At 39.0% G+C, this 14,331-nt stretch overlaps 1 protein-coding gene across 4 annotated transcripts in view; it reads right to left on the bottom strand.

Moving 5' to 3' along the window:
- Nucleotides 1-14,331, bottom strand: part of LOC110133808 (signal transducer and activator of transcription 5B) — a 65,396-nt gene that overhangs the window by 26,944 nt on the left and 24,121 nt on the right. The window lies entirely within an intron of this gene.

The raw sequence follows: 14,331 nt of genomic DNA, 5'->3' as shown, positions 1-14,331 counted from the left end.
ATGAAGCTCTGACTATAAAATGTACAGAAGTCCTATAAGGAAAAATACAAATTCAGCATTAAGGAAAGAACCGCCTCTAGTTTTTATAACACAGACATATTCTTTCTTTTACATGTGTTCCAAACTTGAAGTAACAGTAAGCAGCATTTCAACAGTAATGATAAATAAGTAGCACAGAGATTCTGTTAAGCAATCACTTATTTTAGATTTCGTATTTTGACTTTTAAGAAGTGCAATAAATACATCGCCATTTTGAAAAAGATCCAGTCAAAGAAAAGTGGTAATATCTAATGCATGGATTGAACCCTCTGTATTATGACTATTTACCTAAACAGTAATTATTTGCATATCAAAGGAACAGACTTATCTGGAAAATAACCCCAAGGTTCACCTTCTGAGTTACTGCTAAGGAATTTATGAAGCAATGTTCTGTTAAAGCATTTAGACTTTTGGATAGCAGCCATCCTGACTGGCGTGTAATGGTACCTCATTGTGGTTTTGATTTGCATTTCTCTGGTAATGAGTGATGTTGAGCATCTTTTCATGTGTTTTTTTGCCATCTGTATGTCTTCCTTGGAGAAATGTCTGTTTAGTTCTTTGGCCCATTTTTTGATTGGGTCATTTATTTTTCTGGAGTTGAGCTGGAGGAGTTGCTTGTATATTTTGGAGATTAATCCTTTGCTGGAAATAGAACTGCCATATGACCCAGCAATCCCACTTCTGGGCATACACACCGAGGAAACCAGATCTGAAAGAGACACGTGCACCCCAATGTTCATCGCAGCACTGTTTATAATAGCCAGGACATGGAAGCAACCCAGATGCTCATCAGCAGACGAATGGATGAGGAAGCTGTGGTACATATACACCATGGAATATTACTTAGCCATTAAAAAGAATTCATTTGAATCAGTTCTAATGAGATGGATGAAACTGGAGCCCATTTTACAGAGCGAAGTAAGCCAGAAAGATAAAGACCATTACAGTATACTAACAAATATATATGGAATTTAGAAAGATGGTAACGATAACCCTATATGCAAAACAGAAAAAGAGACTCAGATGTATAGAACAGACTTGTGGACTCTGGGAGAAGGCGAGGGTGGGATGTTTCAAGAGAACAGCATTGAAACATGTATATTATCTAGGGTGAAACAGATCACCAGCCCAGGTTGGATGCATGAGACAAGTGCTCGGGCCTGGTGCACTGGGAAGACCCAGAGGGATCGGGTGGAGAGGGAGGTGGGAGGGGGGACCAGGATGGGGAATACCTGTAAATCCATGGCTAATTCATTTCAATGTATGACAAAAACCACTGCAATGATGTAAAGTAAGTAGCCTCCAACTAATAAAAATAAATGGGAAAAAAAAAGAAGTGATCACAGTAGATGTGATCTCATTTTGCAAATGTCAAAAAAAAAAAAGTTAAAGCATTTAAAAATCTTTCAGACATTGAAAACAATATATTCCAGCTAGGAGTTACAAACAAAAACCGTTATATTCCAATAGTGGGTAGATTTTTAAAACACTCACTTGATTTCAGAAAAACGGTTTTATAAAACTACGATACCTTTTCAGACTCACCAAAGAAATTTAAATTCATTTGGCAGAAACTCTTTGGGATTAAACCAGATTGTGACAGAAGCATTACTTTCATGTACACAGGGGCCTCCCTGGTGGTCCAGTGGTTAAAACTCTCTGCTTCCACTGCTGGAAGTGTCTGAGTTTGATCACTGATCAGGGAACTAAAATCCCACATGCTGAGCGGCCAAAAAAAAGTTTACTTTCATGTACACAAAGGGTTGACTAAAACTGAATCTTGCTCTAACACTATGATCCACAGTGTGGAGTTTGATACAAGGCAGGGATATCTTGAATCCCTTCCAGAACTATCTGACGAATGATTTGTACAATTCTCCTATTAACTTGTGCTATAGTCAGGGTCTGGGGAATTAGAACTTTGGTTTTGTTGAACACCAGAGACCACACAAGTGTGTTATGAAACAAAAATCCCTTCTCTGTTAGTTGTAGTTGTCCGATCGCATAACACAGAGCTATTTATGGGACAAGTTAGTTAGCCAACTATGAGGTGTGGGGTGGCTGCCAGTTACCTATTTTAGATTTGTGCTATGCTATAGAACACTTGTGCAGTGTACAACTTTAATTAGGGCTTTTAAGCATTAAGGCTGGGATCACGGTGAGATCACCCAAGACATCAAATTCCAGTCATGAAATTGATGAAATTTTTCAAATTCTCATTACAAAGAGAAAGACTTGGGTAAAACAGTTCTCTCCAGAAGGAATCCCACAGTAAAATCAAACATCTGGAAGATATTTAATTGTACAACATAATTTCTAAACAAATGACTCATCATATCCCAGGATTTTGGAAATTTGAAACAGATACCAAGGCATATTTTTTGGACAAAAGGTAAAGGGAAGGATGCCATGGTTGAAGGTGCTTAGGCAAGAACGATACAGGAATAAAGAAAAGAATTCAGCACTATTAATCTCCCTTGGAGGGAAAGAAATGGAAAGAAGCAGGACCACATCAAAGCTCTCTTAATGAACATGTGGATAATGCCAACAGATACAAAAATGATCTTGCATCCTACATTCATTAACTGAATTGACCCAAGAGACAAAAGAAGGAAAACTGTGGGAAAATGTTTATCTTCTAAAAGACTCCTCAGTCTACCCAAATAAAATAGCAGTCTGCTAACTCTCTGTCCTCTCAGTTCACTTTATTTCTCTTGGGAGCATTGATCACTTCCTGACATTTATCACATATTTGTTTAATGACTTCCCACCAGGGAGAAAGCATCATGAACACAGTGACTCTGCCTTGTCTTACACGCTTTCTCTTGGGCCTAGAATTGTGCCTGGCAAATAAACATTCAGGAAATTTTTTATTGTTGCATAAATAAATGTATATACAGAATTCGGTTAAATCTATCAGCTCTTTCCAAAGTCATCATGGAACAAGATATCAGTATGAAATACCAAGTCAAGAAAATGAAACAAATTTTATACTTTGCAATAGTCTATATTAATAATGGTCTATCTGTCCCTTAATCACATATGGCACCATTTGTAATTTTCTCTTTTAGATTTTATTATTTTTGTCTGTTTTCCCCACTGAATAAGAACAGTAAGTGAGAGAGTACGTACTATGGTGACATGCCATGTAAGTAAAAAGTAGTAAGCATTTGTTCAGTGAATAAACACATACCAAATATTTGATAAATATGTCATAGGTTCTGCTGCCTGAGCATAATTCCAGGAGTCTGTTACTGTTTTAAGAAAGAAATACTATGCTGATATGCCACATAGATAGGAATATTATATAAATGTCACACTATTTTGTTAAGCTTTGTACTAGTTCTTAGTTTTTATAAAAGAGTAGAATGCTGAGCTCTTAGAAGTTTTCAGAATATTTTTTACAGTTCTAAATATGAACATGCCACAACAGTTACTTTCTAAAATGCCATCTGAAGGATAACAGCTGATAAACATAAGGTGGTAACCTCTTTATTTTGATAAATACAATATACGTTAATTTAACTACAAAAAAATGCTTTGATAGAGCTGGAAAGTACATTTTGCCTACCACTGGCCAAAAATGTAAAATAAAAACACTAAGCAGTACAAATCATCTTTGTTTTATTTTTAAACTAAGAGTTATTTACACATGGAATATGAGATGACCTACTGAGATTATCATGTAACAATTTAAAATATGCAGTTTAGAAAAAAAATGACTTCCCCCTACCAACTGTATTAATAAAACCTAGACTCTAAGTGGTGCTTTTCTTCAAGCACGTCAAAACTTTATACAGGTCCTACACACATTATTAGGTTAAATCCACACCCGGTATCAGCTGACTCCCTGTCCTTTCTCCCTAGTGCTCATCCAGCCACTGAATGCTACCCCACACATACAGTAACTGCATGTCTGTCCTCAATACACACTCTCTTCTGCTTATTTACGGGCAGCTCCATCTTCAATGCGTGATGTTCTGACAAGGGAAGTGGTTTGTATCTCTGGTAAATCATCACCTCTGAAGACTGGGAAATGGATTTACAATCTTATTTTTAGCCAAAGATGAGAACTATTTGAGCTCTGCGAGTTGCATTCTTATTGTTCATAAGCATTCCAAACAACCCAAAACAACCTTGGATGTAGAATCTTATGCTTTTGAAAGCATAAAGTATCTAGATGGACCCCATATATGTGGATATATCCTAGGAGTCCCAAATACAGCAGACCCACAGGCACGTGAAAAAAAGGGTTTCAAAGTCTAATAGCTCATAATGTTACAGACTTAATGAAAACTGAAGAAAAGAGTGTCTGTTTACATAAATTAAATGAGTGGGTGGGATTTAAGGATAATTTTATCCCCATAATAAATACCTTTTTATTAGATGCTTTCCCTTTGAGAGTAAAACATAAACCTTTGAGGAAAAAAAAAAAATCACTCTCTGAAGACTTCTAAAATACTGTGGCTACAATCATGCTATAGCCAACTGCAGGGGAGGAGGAGCAGAAGGCAGGCCCTCAGAAAGTTCCCCAAGCATACCTGCGCTTGCAAGAATGAATTCTAGCTTGGGATGAGAGTGGCAGTTTCAAATGAGCAGAGGGCGGGGAATTCCCTGGTGGTCCAGTGGCTGGGACTCTGTGCTCTCAATGTAGGGGGCCTGGGTTCCATCCCTGGTCAGGGAAACAGATCCCACATGCCACAACCGAGGATCCTGCATGCCACAGTGGAGACTGAGGTTCTCATGTGCTGTAACTGAGACTCGGCCTAGTCAAATAAATAAATATCTTAAAAAATGTGTACAGGGATTTGGTCTGCTGGATTCACATGTATAATTCAAGTATTCTCTAAGTCTTCTTCTCCACCCCATCACAACCACCGCTCCATTCCATCCTAGGGCCAAAGTCTCTACAATATGGCAAGCTTACCTAAACAAAGTTCTACAAAAGATTTAATAACCTCTTAAACCTGTCTGGGCCTCAGTTTCCTTACTTGTAAAATTATGTCTCTCAGGGGTTGTTGTAAGAATGAGTTAACATGGGCAAATCCTTAAAACAGTGCCTGGCTCATAGCAAATGCTCAATCTTATTCTGACTTTGCAACCTTAAACTGACAAAACGGTGTCCTTCTCCCCACCTCCAATTTTAACTCGCTTCAAATAAGTACCTTCCGAAAGTCAATCCTCCCACAAAGAGCTCTTGCTGTCTTTCTCCTTAACCAATATCCTGCACATAAATTTTACCCCCTTATTAAAAGCTGGTATTCCCATTTCTTAATCAATTTCACTGGCACCAGGACTTTCACGGATGAGAGCTGACGGAGGCTGGTGGAAAGGCACTGGGAGGACCGTCCCCTCACCTCTGAACAAAGGAACTAAGAATTCTGCAGGGCAGTGCAGTGAGAGCAAGGCTGTCATAAGTACACTAGGCTCCAAAAAAGAACATCCATTCGGATGTGCTTGCCTGGCAGCCAGAGCAAAGTTTTTTCCTATCCCTTCCAAAGAAGGACTCCGACTAATTAAAGTATGAATTATCAGCAACAAATACCTTGATTCCTCTAATAAATAAATGTGAGAAATAAGAATGAAAACTGAATTAAAATAACATTTTATTAGTGCTGTTGTCCACCATCCAGATTTATCATTTAATGTCATTTACTGAACACTTGTTGCATTGTTTTATAGCAATGAGGGCTTTTATGAGTCTACTCATACAACCCTCACAAAAATCCTAGGAGGTAGTCCTATTATTGTTCCCGCTTTACAGATGAAGAAATTGAGGTTTAGCAAACTGAACAATATTGTAAAATGGTGTAATAACTTTGGAAAACCATCTGGAGGTTCTTCAGAAGGTTAAATATGGAGTTACTATATGACCCAGCAGTTTCACTCCTAGGTATATGCCTAAGAGAAATGAAAACGTATGTTTACAAAAACTTGCACACAAATGTTCATAGCAGCATTATACATAATAGCCAAAAGGCAGAAACAACCCAAATGTCCATCAGTACATGAGTGGATAATAAGGATATGAATGGAGAAATAAAGCAGATAAAATGGAATATTATTCAACAGTAAAAAGGCATGAAGTACTGAAACATGCTACAATACAGATAAACCTTGAAAACATGATGCTAAGTAAAAGAAGCCAGATATAAAGCGCCATATATTGTGCATTCCATTTAAAGGAAATGTCCCAAATAAGCAAACCCATAGAAACAAAGTAGACAGGTGGTTGCCAAGGGCGAGGGGGATGGGTAGTGATTTTAATGGATACGGGTTTCCTTTGGGGGTGAAATATTTGCCCCATGTCCCACTCTGCTGAGGTGTACCGTCTGGGCTGGATCTGGGCAGCCTGGCCCCAGTCTGTACTCTACCACTGCACCATGGTGACTCTGTCCCAGGGACTTGTGGTCGTAGTCTGTCATACTGTGTTTTGCATTTTTCTGCATGTTTGTTATATTTCATAACTTAAAGGAAGAAAATGAGTAAGAAATTAGAATCAGAAACCTAATACTGTGGGGCTCTGATTTGGGCAAAGGCTTGGGCTACTTGGCAGATGAAATAGAAAATGTATAAACATTGCTTCTGATCTGAAAAAGAATCTGATCTGGCAAGCAGCTAGGATTCAAAACTGTTAATCATATCAGCACCACTTAATGACTGAAGGACTTCGAATGGGACATAAAGAGCAAGTTCTCTGTTGTTTGTTTCTGCTTTACTGTCAATACATCTACTCAGTGGCACTGATTACCTAGTAGCAGGAACCTGGAGGGACAGAAAACTATGAAACAGTGGCAATGAGGATTAAGACTTTGTTCATACTAAAATTGGCCTAACATCAAGTAAGAAGGTTAGTGTAAAACTATCCCATCTAGAAGCAGGTCAACACTAGAGCTATCTGCTCTTTAAAAAAATTTTTTCCTAAACACTACTTTATAAGCCATTGGAAAGGCAATTCTCTAATAAAATCAGATTATTAAACAGATGGGAAGAGAACAGAACAAATAAAAGTATTTGGCTCACAAAGAAACAAACAAGGAAAAATTTGCCAGGCAACACAGAGATGATAAAATTCTGGGAAGACAATCAGTCATAAATCTTTACGTCACAGTGAAATCACTGCATATTACTTTGGTGGGGGGGGGGGGGGAGAAGGGCTCCCTCCTACCACACTGGCCCACAGCTTGAACGGATGCGTGTTATTATTATTTCTGTGTTGCAATCTATTAAGCAAATTGGACAGCTTGCTTGGGAAGAAGCTACATCAATAACATTTTTCAGATAACTAAAAACGTTTACTATAGCCCCCAAACAATGACCGTCTGCATTACAGAAAAGGGAGAAATGATCTGAGGCTGCCATGTAGCCCTATGTCAGCCTCAGAATTTTGAATGTAGGCTTTTAAATTTGCTTATTTATTTTAAAAAATATTGATTTATTTGGCTGCACTGGGTCTTCGTTGAGGCATGTGGGATCTAGCTCCCTGACCAGGGATCGAACCCAGGCCCCATGCACTGGGAGCAGAGAGTTTTAAATACTGCACCACCAGGGAAGTCCCTCGAATGAGGGTTTATATCTGTACCCATTTTATATTGTTAATCGAGACCAACTCATCTTAGACTGTCTGTTGAAAAGGTCAAATCCTTTAGTTCAGGACACAGAAATTCCTCAGCTACTTCAACATACTGAGTTTCTGTACCATTTAGATGAATTATAATCCCTTCCCTTCTGAAGTTCTGTTTAAAAGTCAACTTATTAATAAATCTACACATGTTCTTAATATTTTCCACATTAAAGTTCACAGACTCCCTCTTAGCACTGAAAATTATAGTATTAAATTTCCACTTGGGGACTACCTTGGTGAGCCAGTGGCTAAGATTACACTCTCAACGGAGGGGGCCCAGGTTCAACCCCTGGTCAGGGAATCAGATCCCACATACTACAATTAAGAGTTTGAATGCCACAACTAAAAATCCCGCATGCCGCAACTAAGACCTGGTGCAGCCAAATAAGAGAAAAAATAAAATAAAAAATTTTCCACTTAGCAAAATTTGCTTTGAAGAACACTCAGCATGAGGTCAACTCCTAAGGACAATAGCTAGACAACAGGATACACAACAGTGAGAAATTAGAACTAATCTAAATGTCCAAAATAAAAGACTGGTTATTAAACTATAATATATTAATCTGATGGAATACTGTGCAATAATTCAAGTGAAATATAAAGGCTATGTTAAAATATAAGGCCATAGACACATTTTCTAGAAGTAAAGGAATACTAAATGAAAAGTGTACACATGTTTGCCAGAGGACACATACCAGAGGCAGGTCAGAGAGAACTATAAACAGCTATTACATTTAGGTGAAGAAGTTTTGGTACAATTTTTTGTAAAGTTTTTTATTTATTAAATTTTGTTCAAAATGTAAAATCTGAAATATAAGTTTATTATGGGCAATTGGCACTGCTCCCTACCCCACAGGAATTAAACATAAAGGGATGTGCAAAAGACACAGGTAGAAATACCTCCCATCATGACAGTACCCAGGTTATGGCAGTTTCTTACAAGTTAAGTAGTCTTGAGATTTAAGTAGGGCATGAGATATTTATGCATTTTTTAAAAAAATACAATTCTATCAGTTTCAATATATACCAACAATGTGTTTTCAAGCAATGGTTCAAGACTATTAATAGATAAGATTAATCTGTAATTTTAACATCTATTTATATTTAAATCCTTTAAAATACCTTGCACTCAATAACTGTTCATACTATTCTTTTAATAAACCCTAGAAGAAACAAAAAAGGTGTTTATGTGGGGAGTATATAAAAAAGGATTAACAAAATTTTGGTAGGTTTTGAATTTATTTAACTTATATGCGGAGTACATCATGAAAAATGCTGGACTGGATGAAGCACAAACTGGAATCAAGATTGCCAGGAGAAATATCAATAATCTCAGATATGCAGATGACACCACACTTACGGCAGAAAGAGAAGAACTAAAGAGCCTCTTGATGAAAGTGAAAGAGGAGAGTGAAAAAGTTGGCTTAAAACTCAACATTCAGAAAACTAAGATTATGGCATCCAGTCCCATCACTTCATGGCAAATAGATGGGGAAACAGTGGAAACAGTGACAGACTTTATTTCTTTGGGCTCCAAAATCACTGCAGATGGTGACTGCAGCCATGAAATGAAAAGACGCTTACTCCTTGGAAGAAAAGCTATGACAAACCTAGACAGCATATTAAAAAGCAGAGACATTACTTTGCCAATGAAGGTCTGTCTAGTCAAAGCTATGGTTTTCCCAGTAGTCATGTATGAATGTAAGGGACTATAAAGAAAGCTGAGCACCAAAGAATTGATGCTTTTGAACTGTGGTGTTGGAGAAGACTCTTGAGAGTCCCTCGGACTGCAAGGAGATCCAACCAGTCAACCCTAAAAGAAATCAATCCTAAATATTCATTGGAAGGACTGATGCTGAAGCTGAAACTCCAATACTTTGGCCACCTGATGTGAAGAACTGACTCATTGGAAAAGACCCTGATGCTGGGAAAGATTGAAGGTAGGAGGAGAAGGGAACAACAGAGCATGAGATGGTTAGATGGTATCACTGACTCAATGGATATGAGTTTGAGGAAACTCTGGGAGTTGGTGATGGACATAGAGGCCTGACATACTGCAGTCCATGGGGTCACAAAAGAGTTGGACAGAATTGAGCAACTGAACTGAACTGAACTGATGAATCTATGGAAATTCATTATACACTATATTTTGTGTTTGAAAATCTTCATACCAAATCATTCAGAATACCAAAAGAAAAAAAAAGTAAACTAGAACTTAGACCAGGTTGAAGATTACTGATCTCAGAGGGAGCAGAGTTGGAATGTAAAAAGTTTTCTTGTGACTTCTGAAAAAAAAAAAAAAAAAGCAAGAATAAGAGAAAAGAAAAAAAGAGGGTATTTGCCTATTTCAAGGCAAGAAATAATACCTACTTAGATTCATGTTTGGCTCTTTATTCATCTTTGACATGACTAGGCAATGGTCACTGCAAACTTGTGCCAACAGTAAATGGAATGAAATACATAGAAAACCACCGTCAGCAGTGCAAGCATTCCTTTTTAAAAACTCTATTTAAAAAAAAACAACAAACACAACTCTATTTCCCTTACCCCTAGCAACATAACTGGACACAACTGCCCTAGGTGAAGGCCCTTGACAGTTTAAGGGTAACAATTCAAGGCCTCTGGAAGCAAACAGTTACCTGATCAGCTTCCAGAAAGCTTTAGCCACCAGTTCCTAACTTTACTCCTATTCAAAGGCCAACAGAACTGGGGGGAAATCTTCCTCTTTTGTTGATATCAACTTATTTTGTGCCAGAACCTATGCCTAAAGCCAAAACAAGGTTTGCACTCCCTTTTGGATTCTTCACTATCTCTGGAAGGTTGAACAGATGAGGCCAGCTTCCAAGAACAGGAAAGAAGCACTGCAGGGCCACCTTGCTAAGGAGAGACCAGACATTAATTTCATGAGGTTACTCTCTGCGCCATTTTTGTACACTGACATTGATGCTCACTCAACAGTCTTTACTATTAACAGTAAATTTTGGCAAGAGACCAGTAATACGTTGGGAAAGCATGCCTATAAACTGAACTCAAACTAAATGCAGAAGAATATGGTATCTTGCCCCCTTTTCAGGCAGCTATGTTCTCTGCACTCACCAATAATCATAATCAACTTCATTTCTGTTACTTGATGATAAATCATTTCAGAAAACAAAATTTAAAAATGAACCTAAATATGTTTGGGTTAAAATAATAGAAGACTAAAATCTTTTCTTTTAAGAGAGAAATGTTTCATCAGCTCGTTCCTTTGCCTGCTCATGCTAAGTTGCTTTGGTTGTGTCTGACTCTGTGCGGTCCTGTGGTCCATAGCCCACCGGGCTCCTCTGTCCTTGGGATTCTCCAGGCAAGAATACTGCAGCGGGTTGCCGTGTCCTCCTCCAGGGGTCTTCCCGACCCAGTGATTGAACCCAAGTCTCTTACTTTTACCTGCACTGGCAAGCAGGTTCTTTACCACTAGTGCCACCTGGGAAGCCCTTTGCTTGCTCACTGGATGATATGCCAATTTGCAGCCCAACTGTAGCTTCCTGAAGAAAATGCCAATGTGTGGGGTATAATACTCACTGTGACTAAGTAAAACAACTCCTGCAGAAAAAGTGGATCCAACAATGGGCAGCAGATATGGTAAGAAGTTAACTCTAATTCTGAGATGAAATGACATTACTGTTTTTGAATTTTTTTTCAACTTTTTATTTTACATTGGAGTATAGCTGATTCACAGTGTTGGGATACTTTCAGGTGGCCAGTAAAAGGACTCAGCCATATATATACACGTATCCATTCTCTCCCAAACTCCCCTCCCACCCAGGCTGTCACAAAACATTGAGCAGAGTTCCTTGTGCTATACAGTAGGTCCTTGCTGGTTATCCATTTTAAATGTAGCAGTTTGTACACAGAAATGACATTAAACTAAGAGCTCATGTTTTGAAAAATAAAAATGGCCTCTCAGGGCAAAAAAGGTGATCCAGTGTAAGAAATAATACTGATACCAAGACATTCAACATTAAGATGAATTAAAACTGAACACAAAGCAAGTGTCCATAGCATAAATACTGGAACTTGGCAATAAAATACAATTATCTTTGCTAAAGCAAACTACTTTATCTGGAAACAGAGACTCTCTATCTACTGGCATATCTCCACACAGCTCAGCTCCCTGAACCGGAGTACTTGTTCCTGCAACACACAAAGCTGCACCGAGAGATGCCCACCTCTTAACTGACAGCTTACGCACCGGGCCAGCAGCCAGGATAGCGGCAGAACCCTTCTGTGTATATGTTCCTTCACAGGCTACACTGTTACAGGAAGAAGCAAAGAGCAGCGATTTCCTTCCAAAAGGTCAGCTGCCTCACACAGACCAAACAGAAAGCAGTTAATTCTTGCCAACTTCCCCTCCTGCTTCTGTAGCTAGTACGCAACAGCATTCGGTTTCCAGTAAAGCTCCAGAGAAAAACAAAGCAAACGTGAGACCCAGAACCTATGTAATGCGGTGTCTCACTTGACTAAGTTAAAGACAGTAAGATCACATGGAGCTACACTCTTTAAACAGCAGTGGGACTCAAGAACTACCAGATTTAATGTGGACTTCAACACGAGGTTTGGAACCATCCTGGGCTTTATAGCAATACTAACGCTCCAGAAGTCTCCACCTAAAAATACAGTGGCATTTTGTCTATAATAAATGTGGCCACATACAAGGCCCCTAGTTGACTGATTTAAAAATAAATCTTTAGCTTTCCTCTTCTCTAACTAAAGTCCAATCAGCTATTCAACACGCTAAGGCACTGGCCCAGGTTCAGTGCTGACAATCAGCAAATGCACATGTACAAGGGAAATATATTTCCTTAGACAAAACATGGTGAAAAGACTGTACAACTAATAACAAAATGCAGAAGAAGACAGAAAATATGATCTTAAATCTTTTTTAGGTAGTAACCTTTAACAGTTGTGGAACAATATTAAAGACCCCTCACCCCCAAAGAAACAATATCGCATTCTCACATAGACTTCAAGAGAGCATCTAGGCATTTAACCTTTCCCAGAGGCAACAAAATTAAATCTTTTTAGTTTAAAAGTGAAGGAGAGGGAAGGAAAAAGGAAGACTTCTTAAGTTTTCTGAACCAGATCGATTCCTGGCTTAGCTATCTACATCCAGCTTACAAGAAAATGTGATGGGTCCTTCAGAGGGGCTCCTACAAGCATGTCATAGGGCTCTGTGTGGCTTCTAACTCATTAGTTTTAGGTTGTGGTAGCAACACAGACACAAGGCTTTTTGTGAGACAAGCTTTCATAAAAATTCTAGGCTTTGATGATGGAGGGTACATAACCCCACTTTGAGAATACCTCCTTTGAAATGACAGCTTGGAGTTCAAGGAGAAACTTAATTAGGTTATCATATATGCTGAGTTAACTACTGTTACTCACACCAGAAACTATTTCATGTTGGAAACAACACAAACTATTAAGTTTTCAAGACTTTTACATTTAATCACCAAATCTTAAATAACAAAGGAATTAGCATGGGAAAGGAAAAAAAAGGGAGTGTAGCAGCAGTAGTAACAGATGAGTAAGAGTAGTAACATTAGCTTTCAAGGAGCTCTTACTACATCGTGTACTGTAGTGTACCCTCATTTAATCCTTCTGACAATCCTATGAGGCAGTAGGATCATTACCCCCATTCTATTTAAGAGGAAGCAGGCTTACAGAAAGTCACTCAGTTGTGTCTGACTCTTTGCAACGCCATGGACTATACAGTCCACCGAATCCTCCAGGCCAGATTACTGGAGTGGGTAGCCATTCCCTTCTCCAGGGGATCTTCCCAACCCAGGTCTCCCACATTGCAGGCAGATTCTTTACCAGTTGAGCCACAGGGAAGACCAAGAACACTAGAGTGGGTAGCCTATCCCTTCGCCAGCAGATCTTCCCGACCCAGGAATAGAGCCACGGTCTCCTGCATTGCAGGTGGATTCTTTACTGTCTGAGCCAGCAGGGAAGTCCATTATCCCCATTCTATTTAAGAGGAAGCAGGCTTAATAGGTGAAAAATTTGCCCATAGTCCTGCCACAGGTGGAGGAGATGGCATCAGCACTAGGCTGCCCATTTCCAGTGCTCACACTCTCAACGCCTTGGCTTTATGTATTAAAACCTTTACCTAATCAAATGAGCTTTTTCTGACTATGATAACTGTGGTTTAAGATTGTTTTATGATAAAAGCTGCAAACTGAATTAACAAAGAGCAACTCACAGATACCAAAAATTATTTGATGATCTTCCAATTTTTTTTTTCCAAAATGTTTTAAATAGGACTCCCTTCCCTAAAGGCCTGAGAACATCAGGATGCCAAGCTTTCAAACAAAGGAAGCCGTATTAGGGATCTGGTGGTTCACCTTCACTCTTCTCAATCAAATCAGAAATCAGCCAAAAGCTTTAGATTACAAAAAGGAGTGGGAGAATAACGAGAATCGTGCTGGGGGTGGGTGATTTTTCGAAGAGGCCCAAACCTAGATCCTGACCACCAGTGGTCAGAATTAACTTTGTGGGGCTTCCCTAGGGGCTCAGTGGTAAAGAATACGCCTGCCAATGCAGGAGACACAGGTTTGATCCCTGGTCCAGGAAGATCCCACATACCACAGAACAACTAAGCCCGTGCGCCAGGACTATTGATCCCGGGC

This window comes from Odocoileus virginianus, chromosome 17 (genome assembly GCF_023699985.2).
Source record: "Odocoileus virginianus isolate 20LAN1187 ecotype Illinois chromosome 17, Ovbor_1.2, whole genome shotgun sequence".
In the NCBI taxonomy this organism is placed as follows: domain Eukaryota; kingdom Metazoa; phylum Chordata; class Mammalia; order Artiodactyla; family Cervidae; genus Odocoileus; species Odocoileus virginianus.
This window is presented reverse-complemented; position numbering and strand designations above follow the sequence as displayed.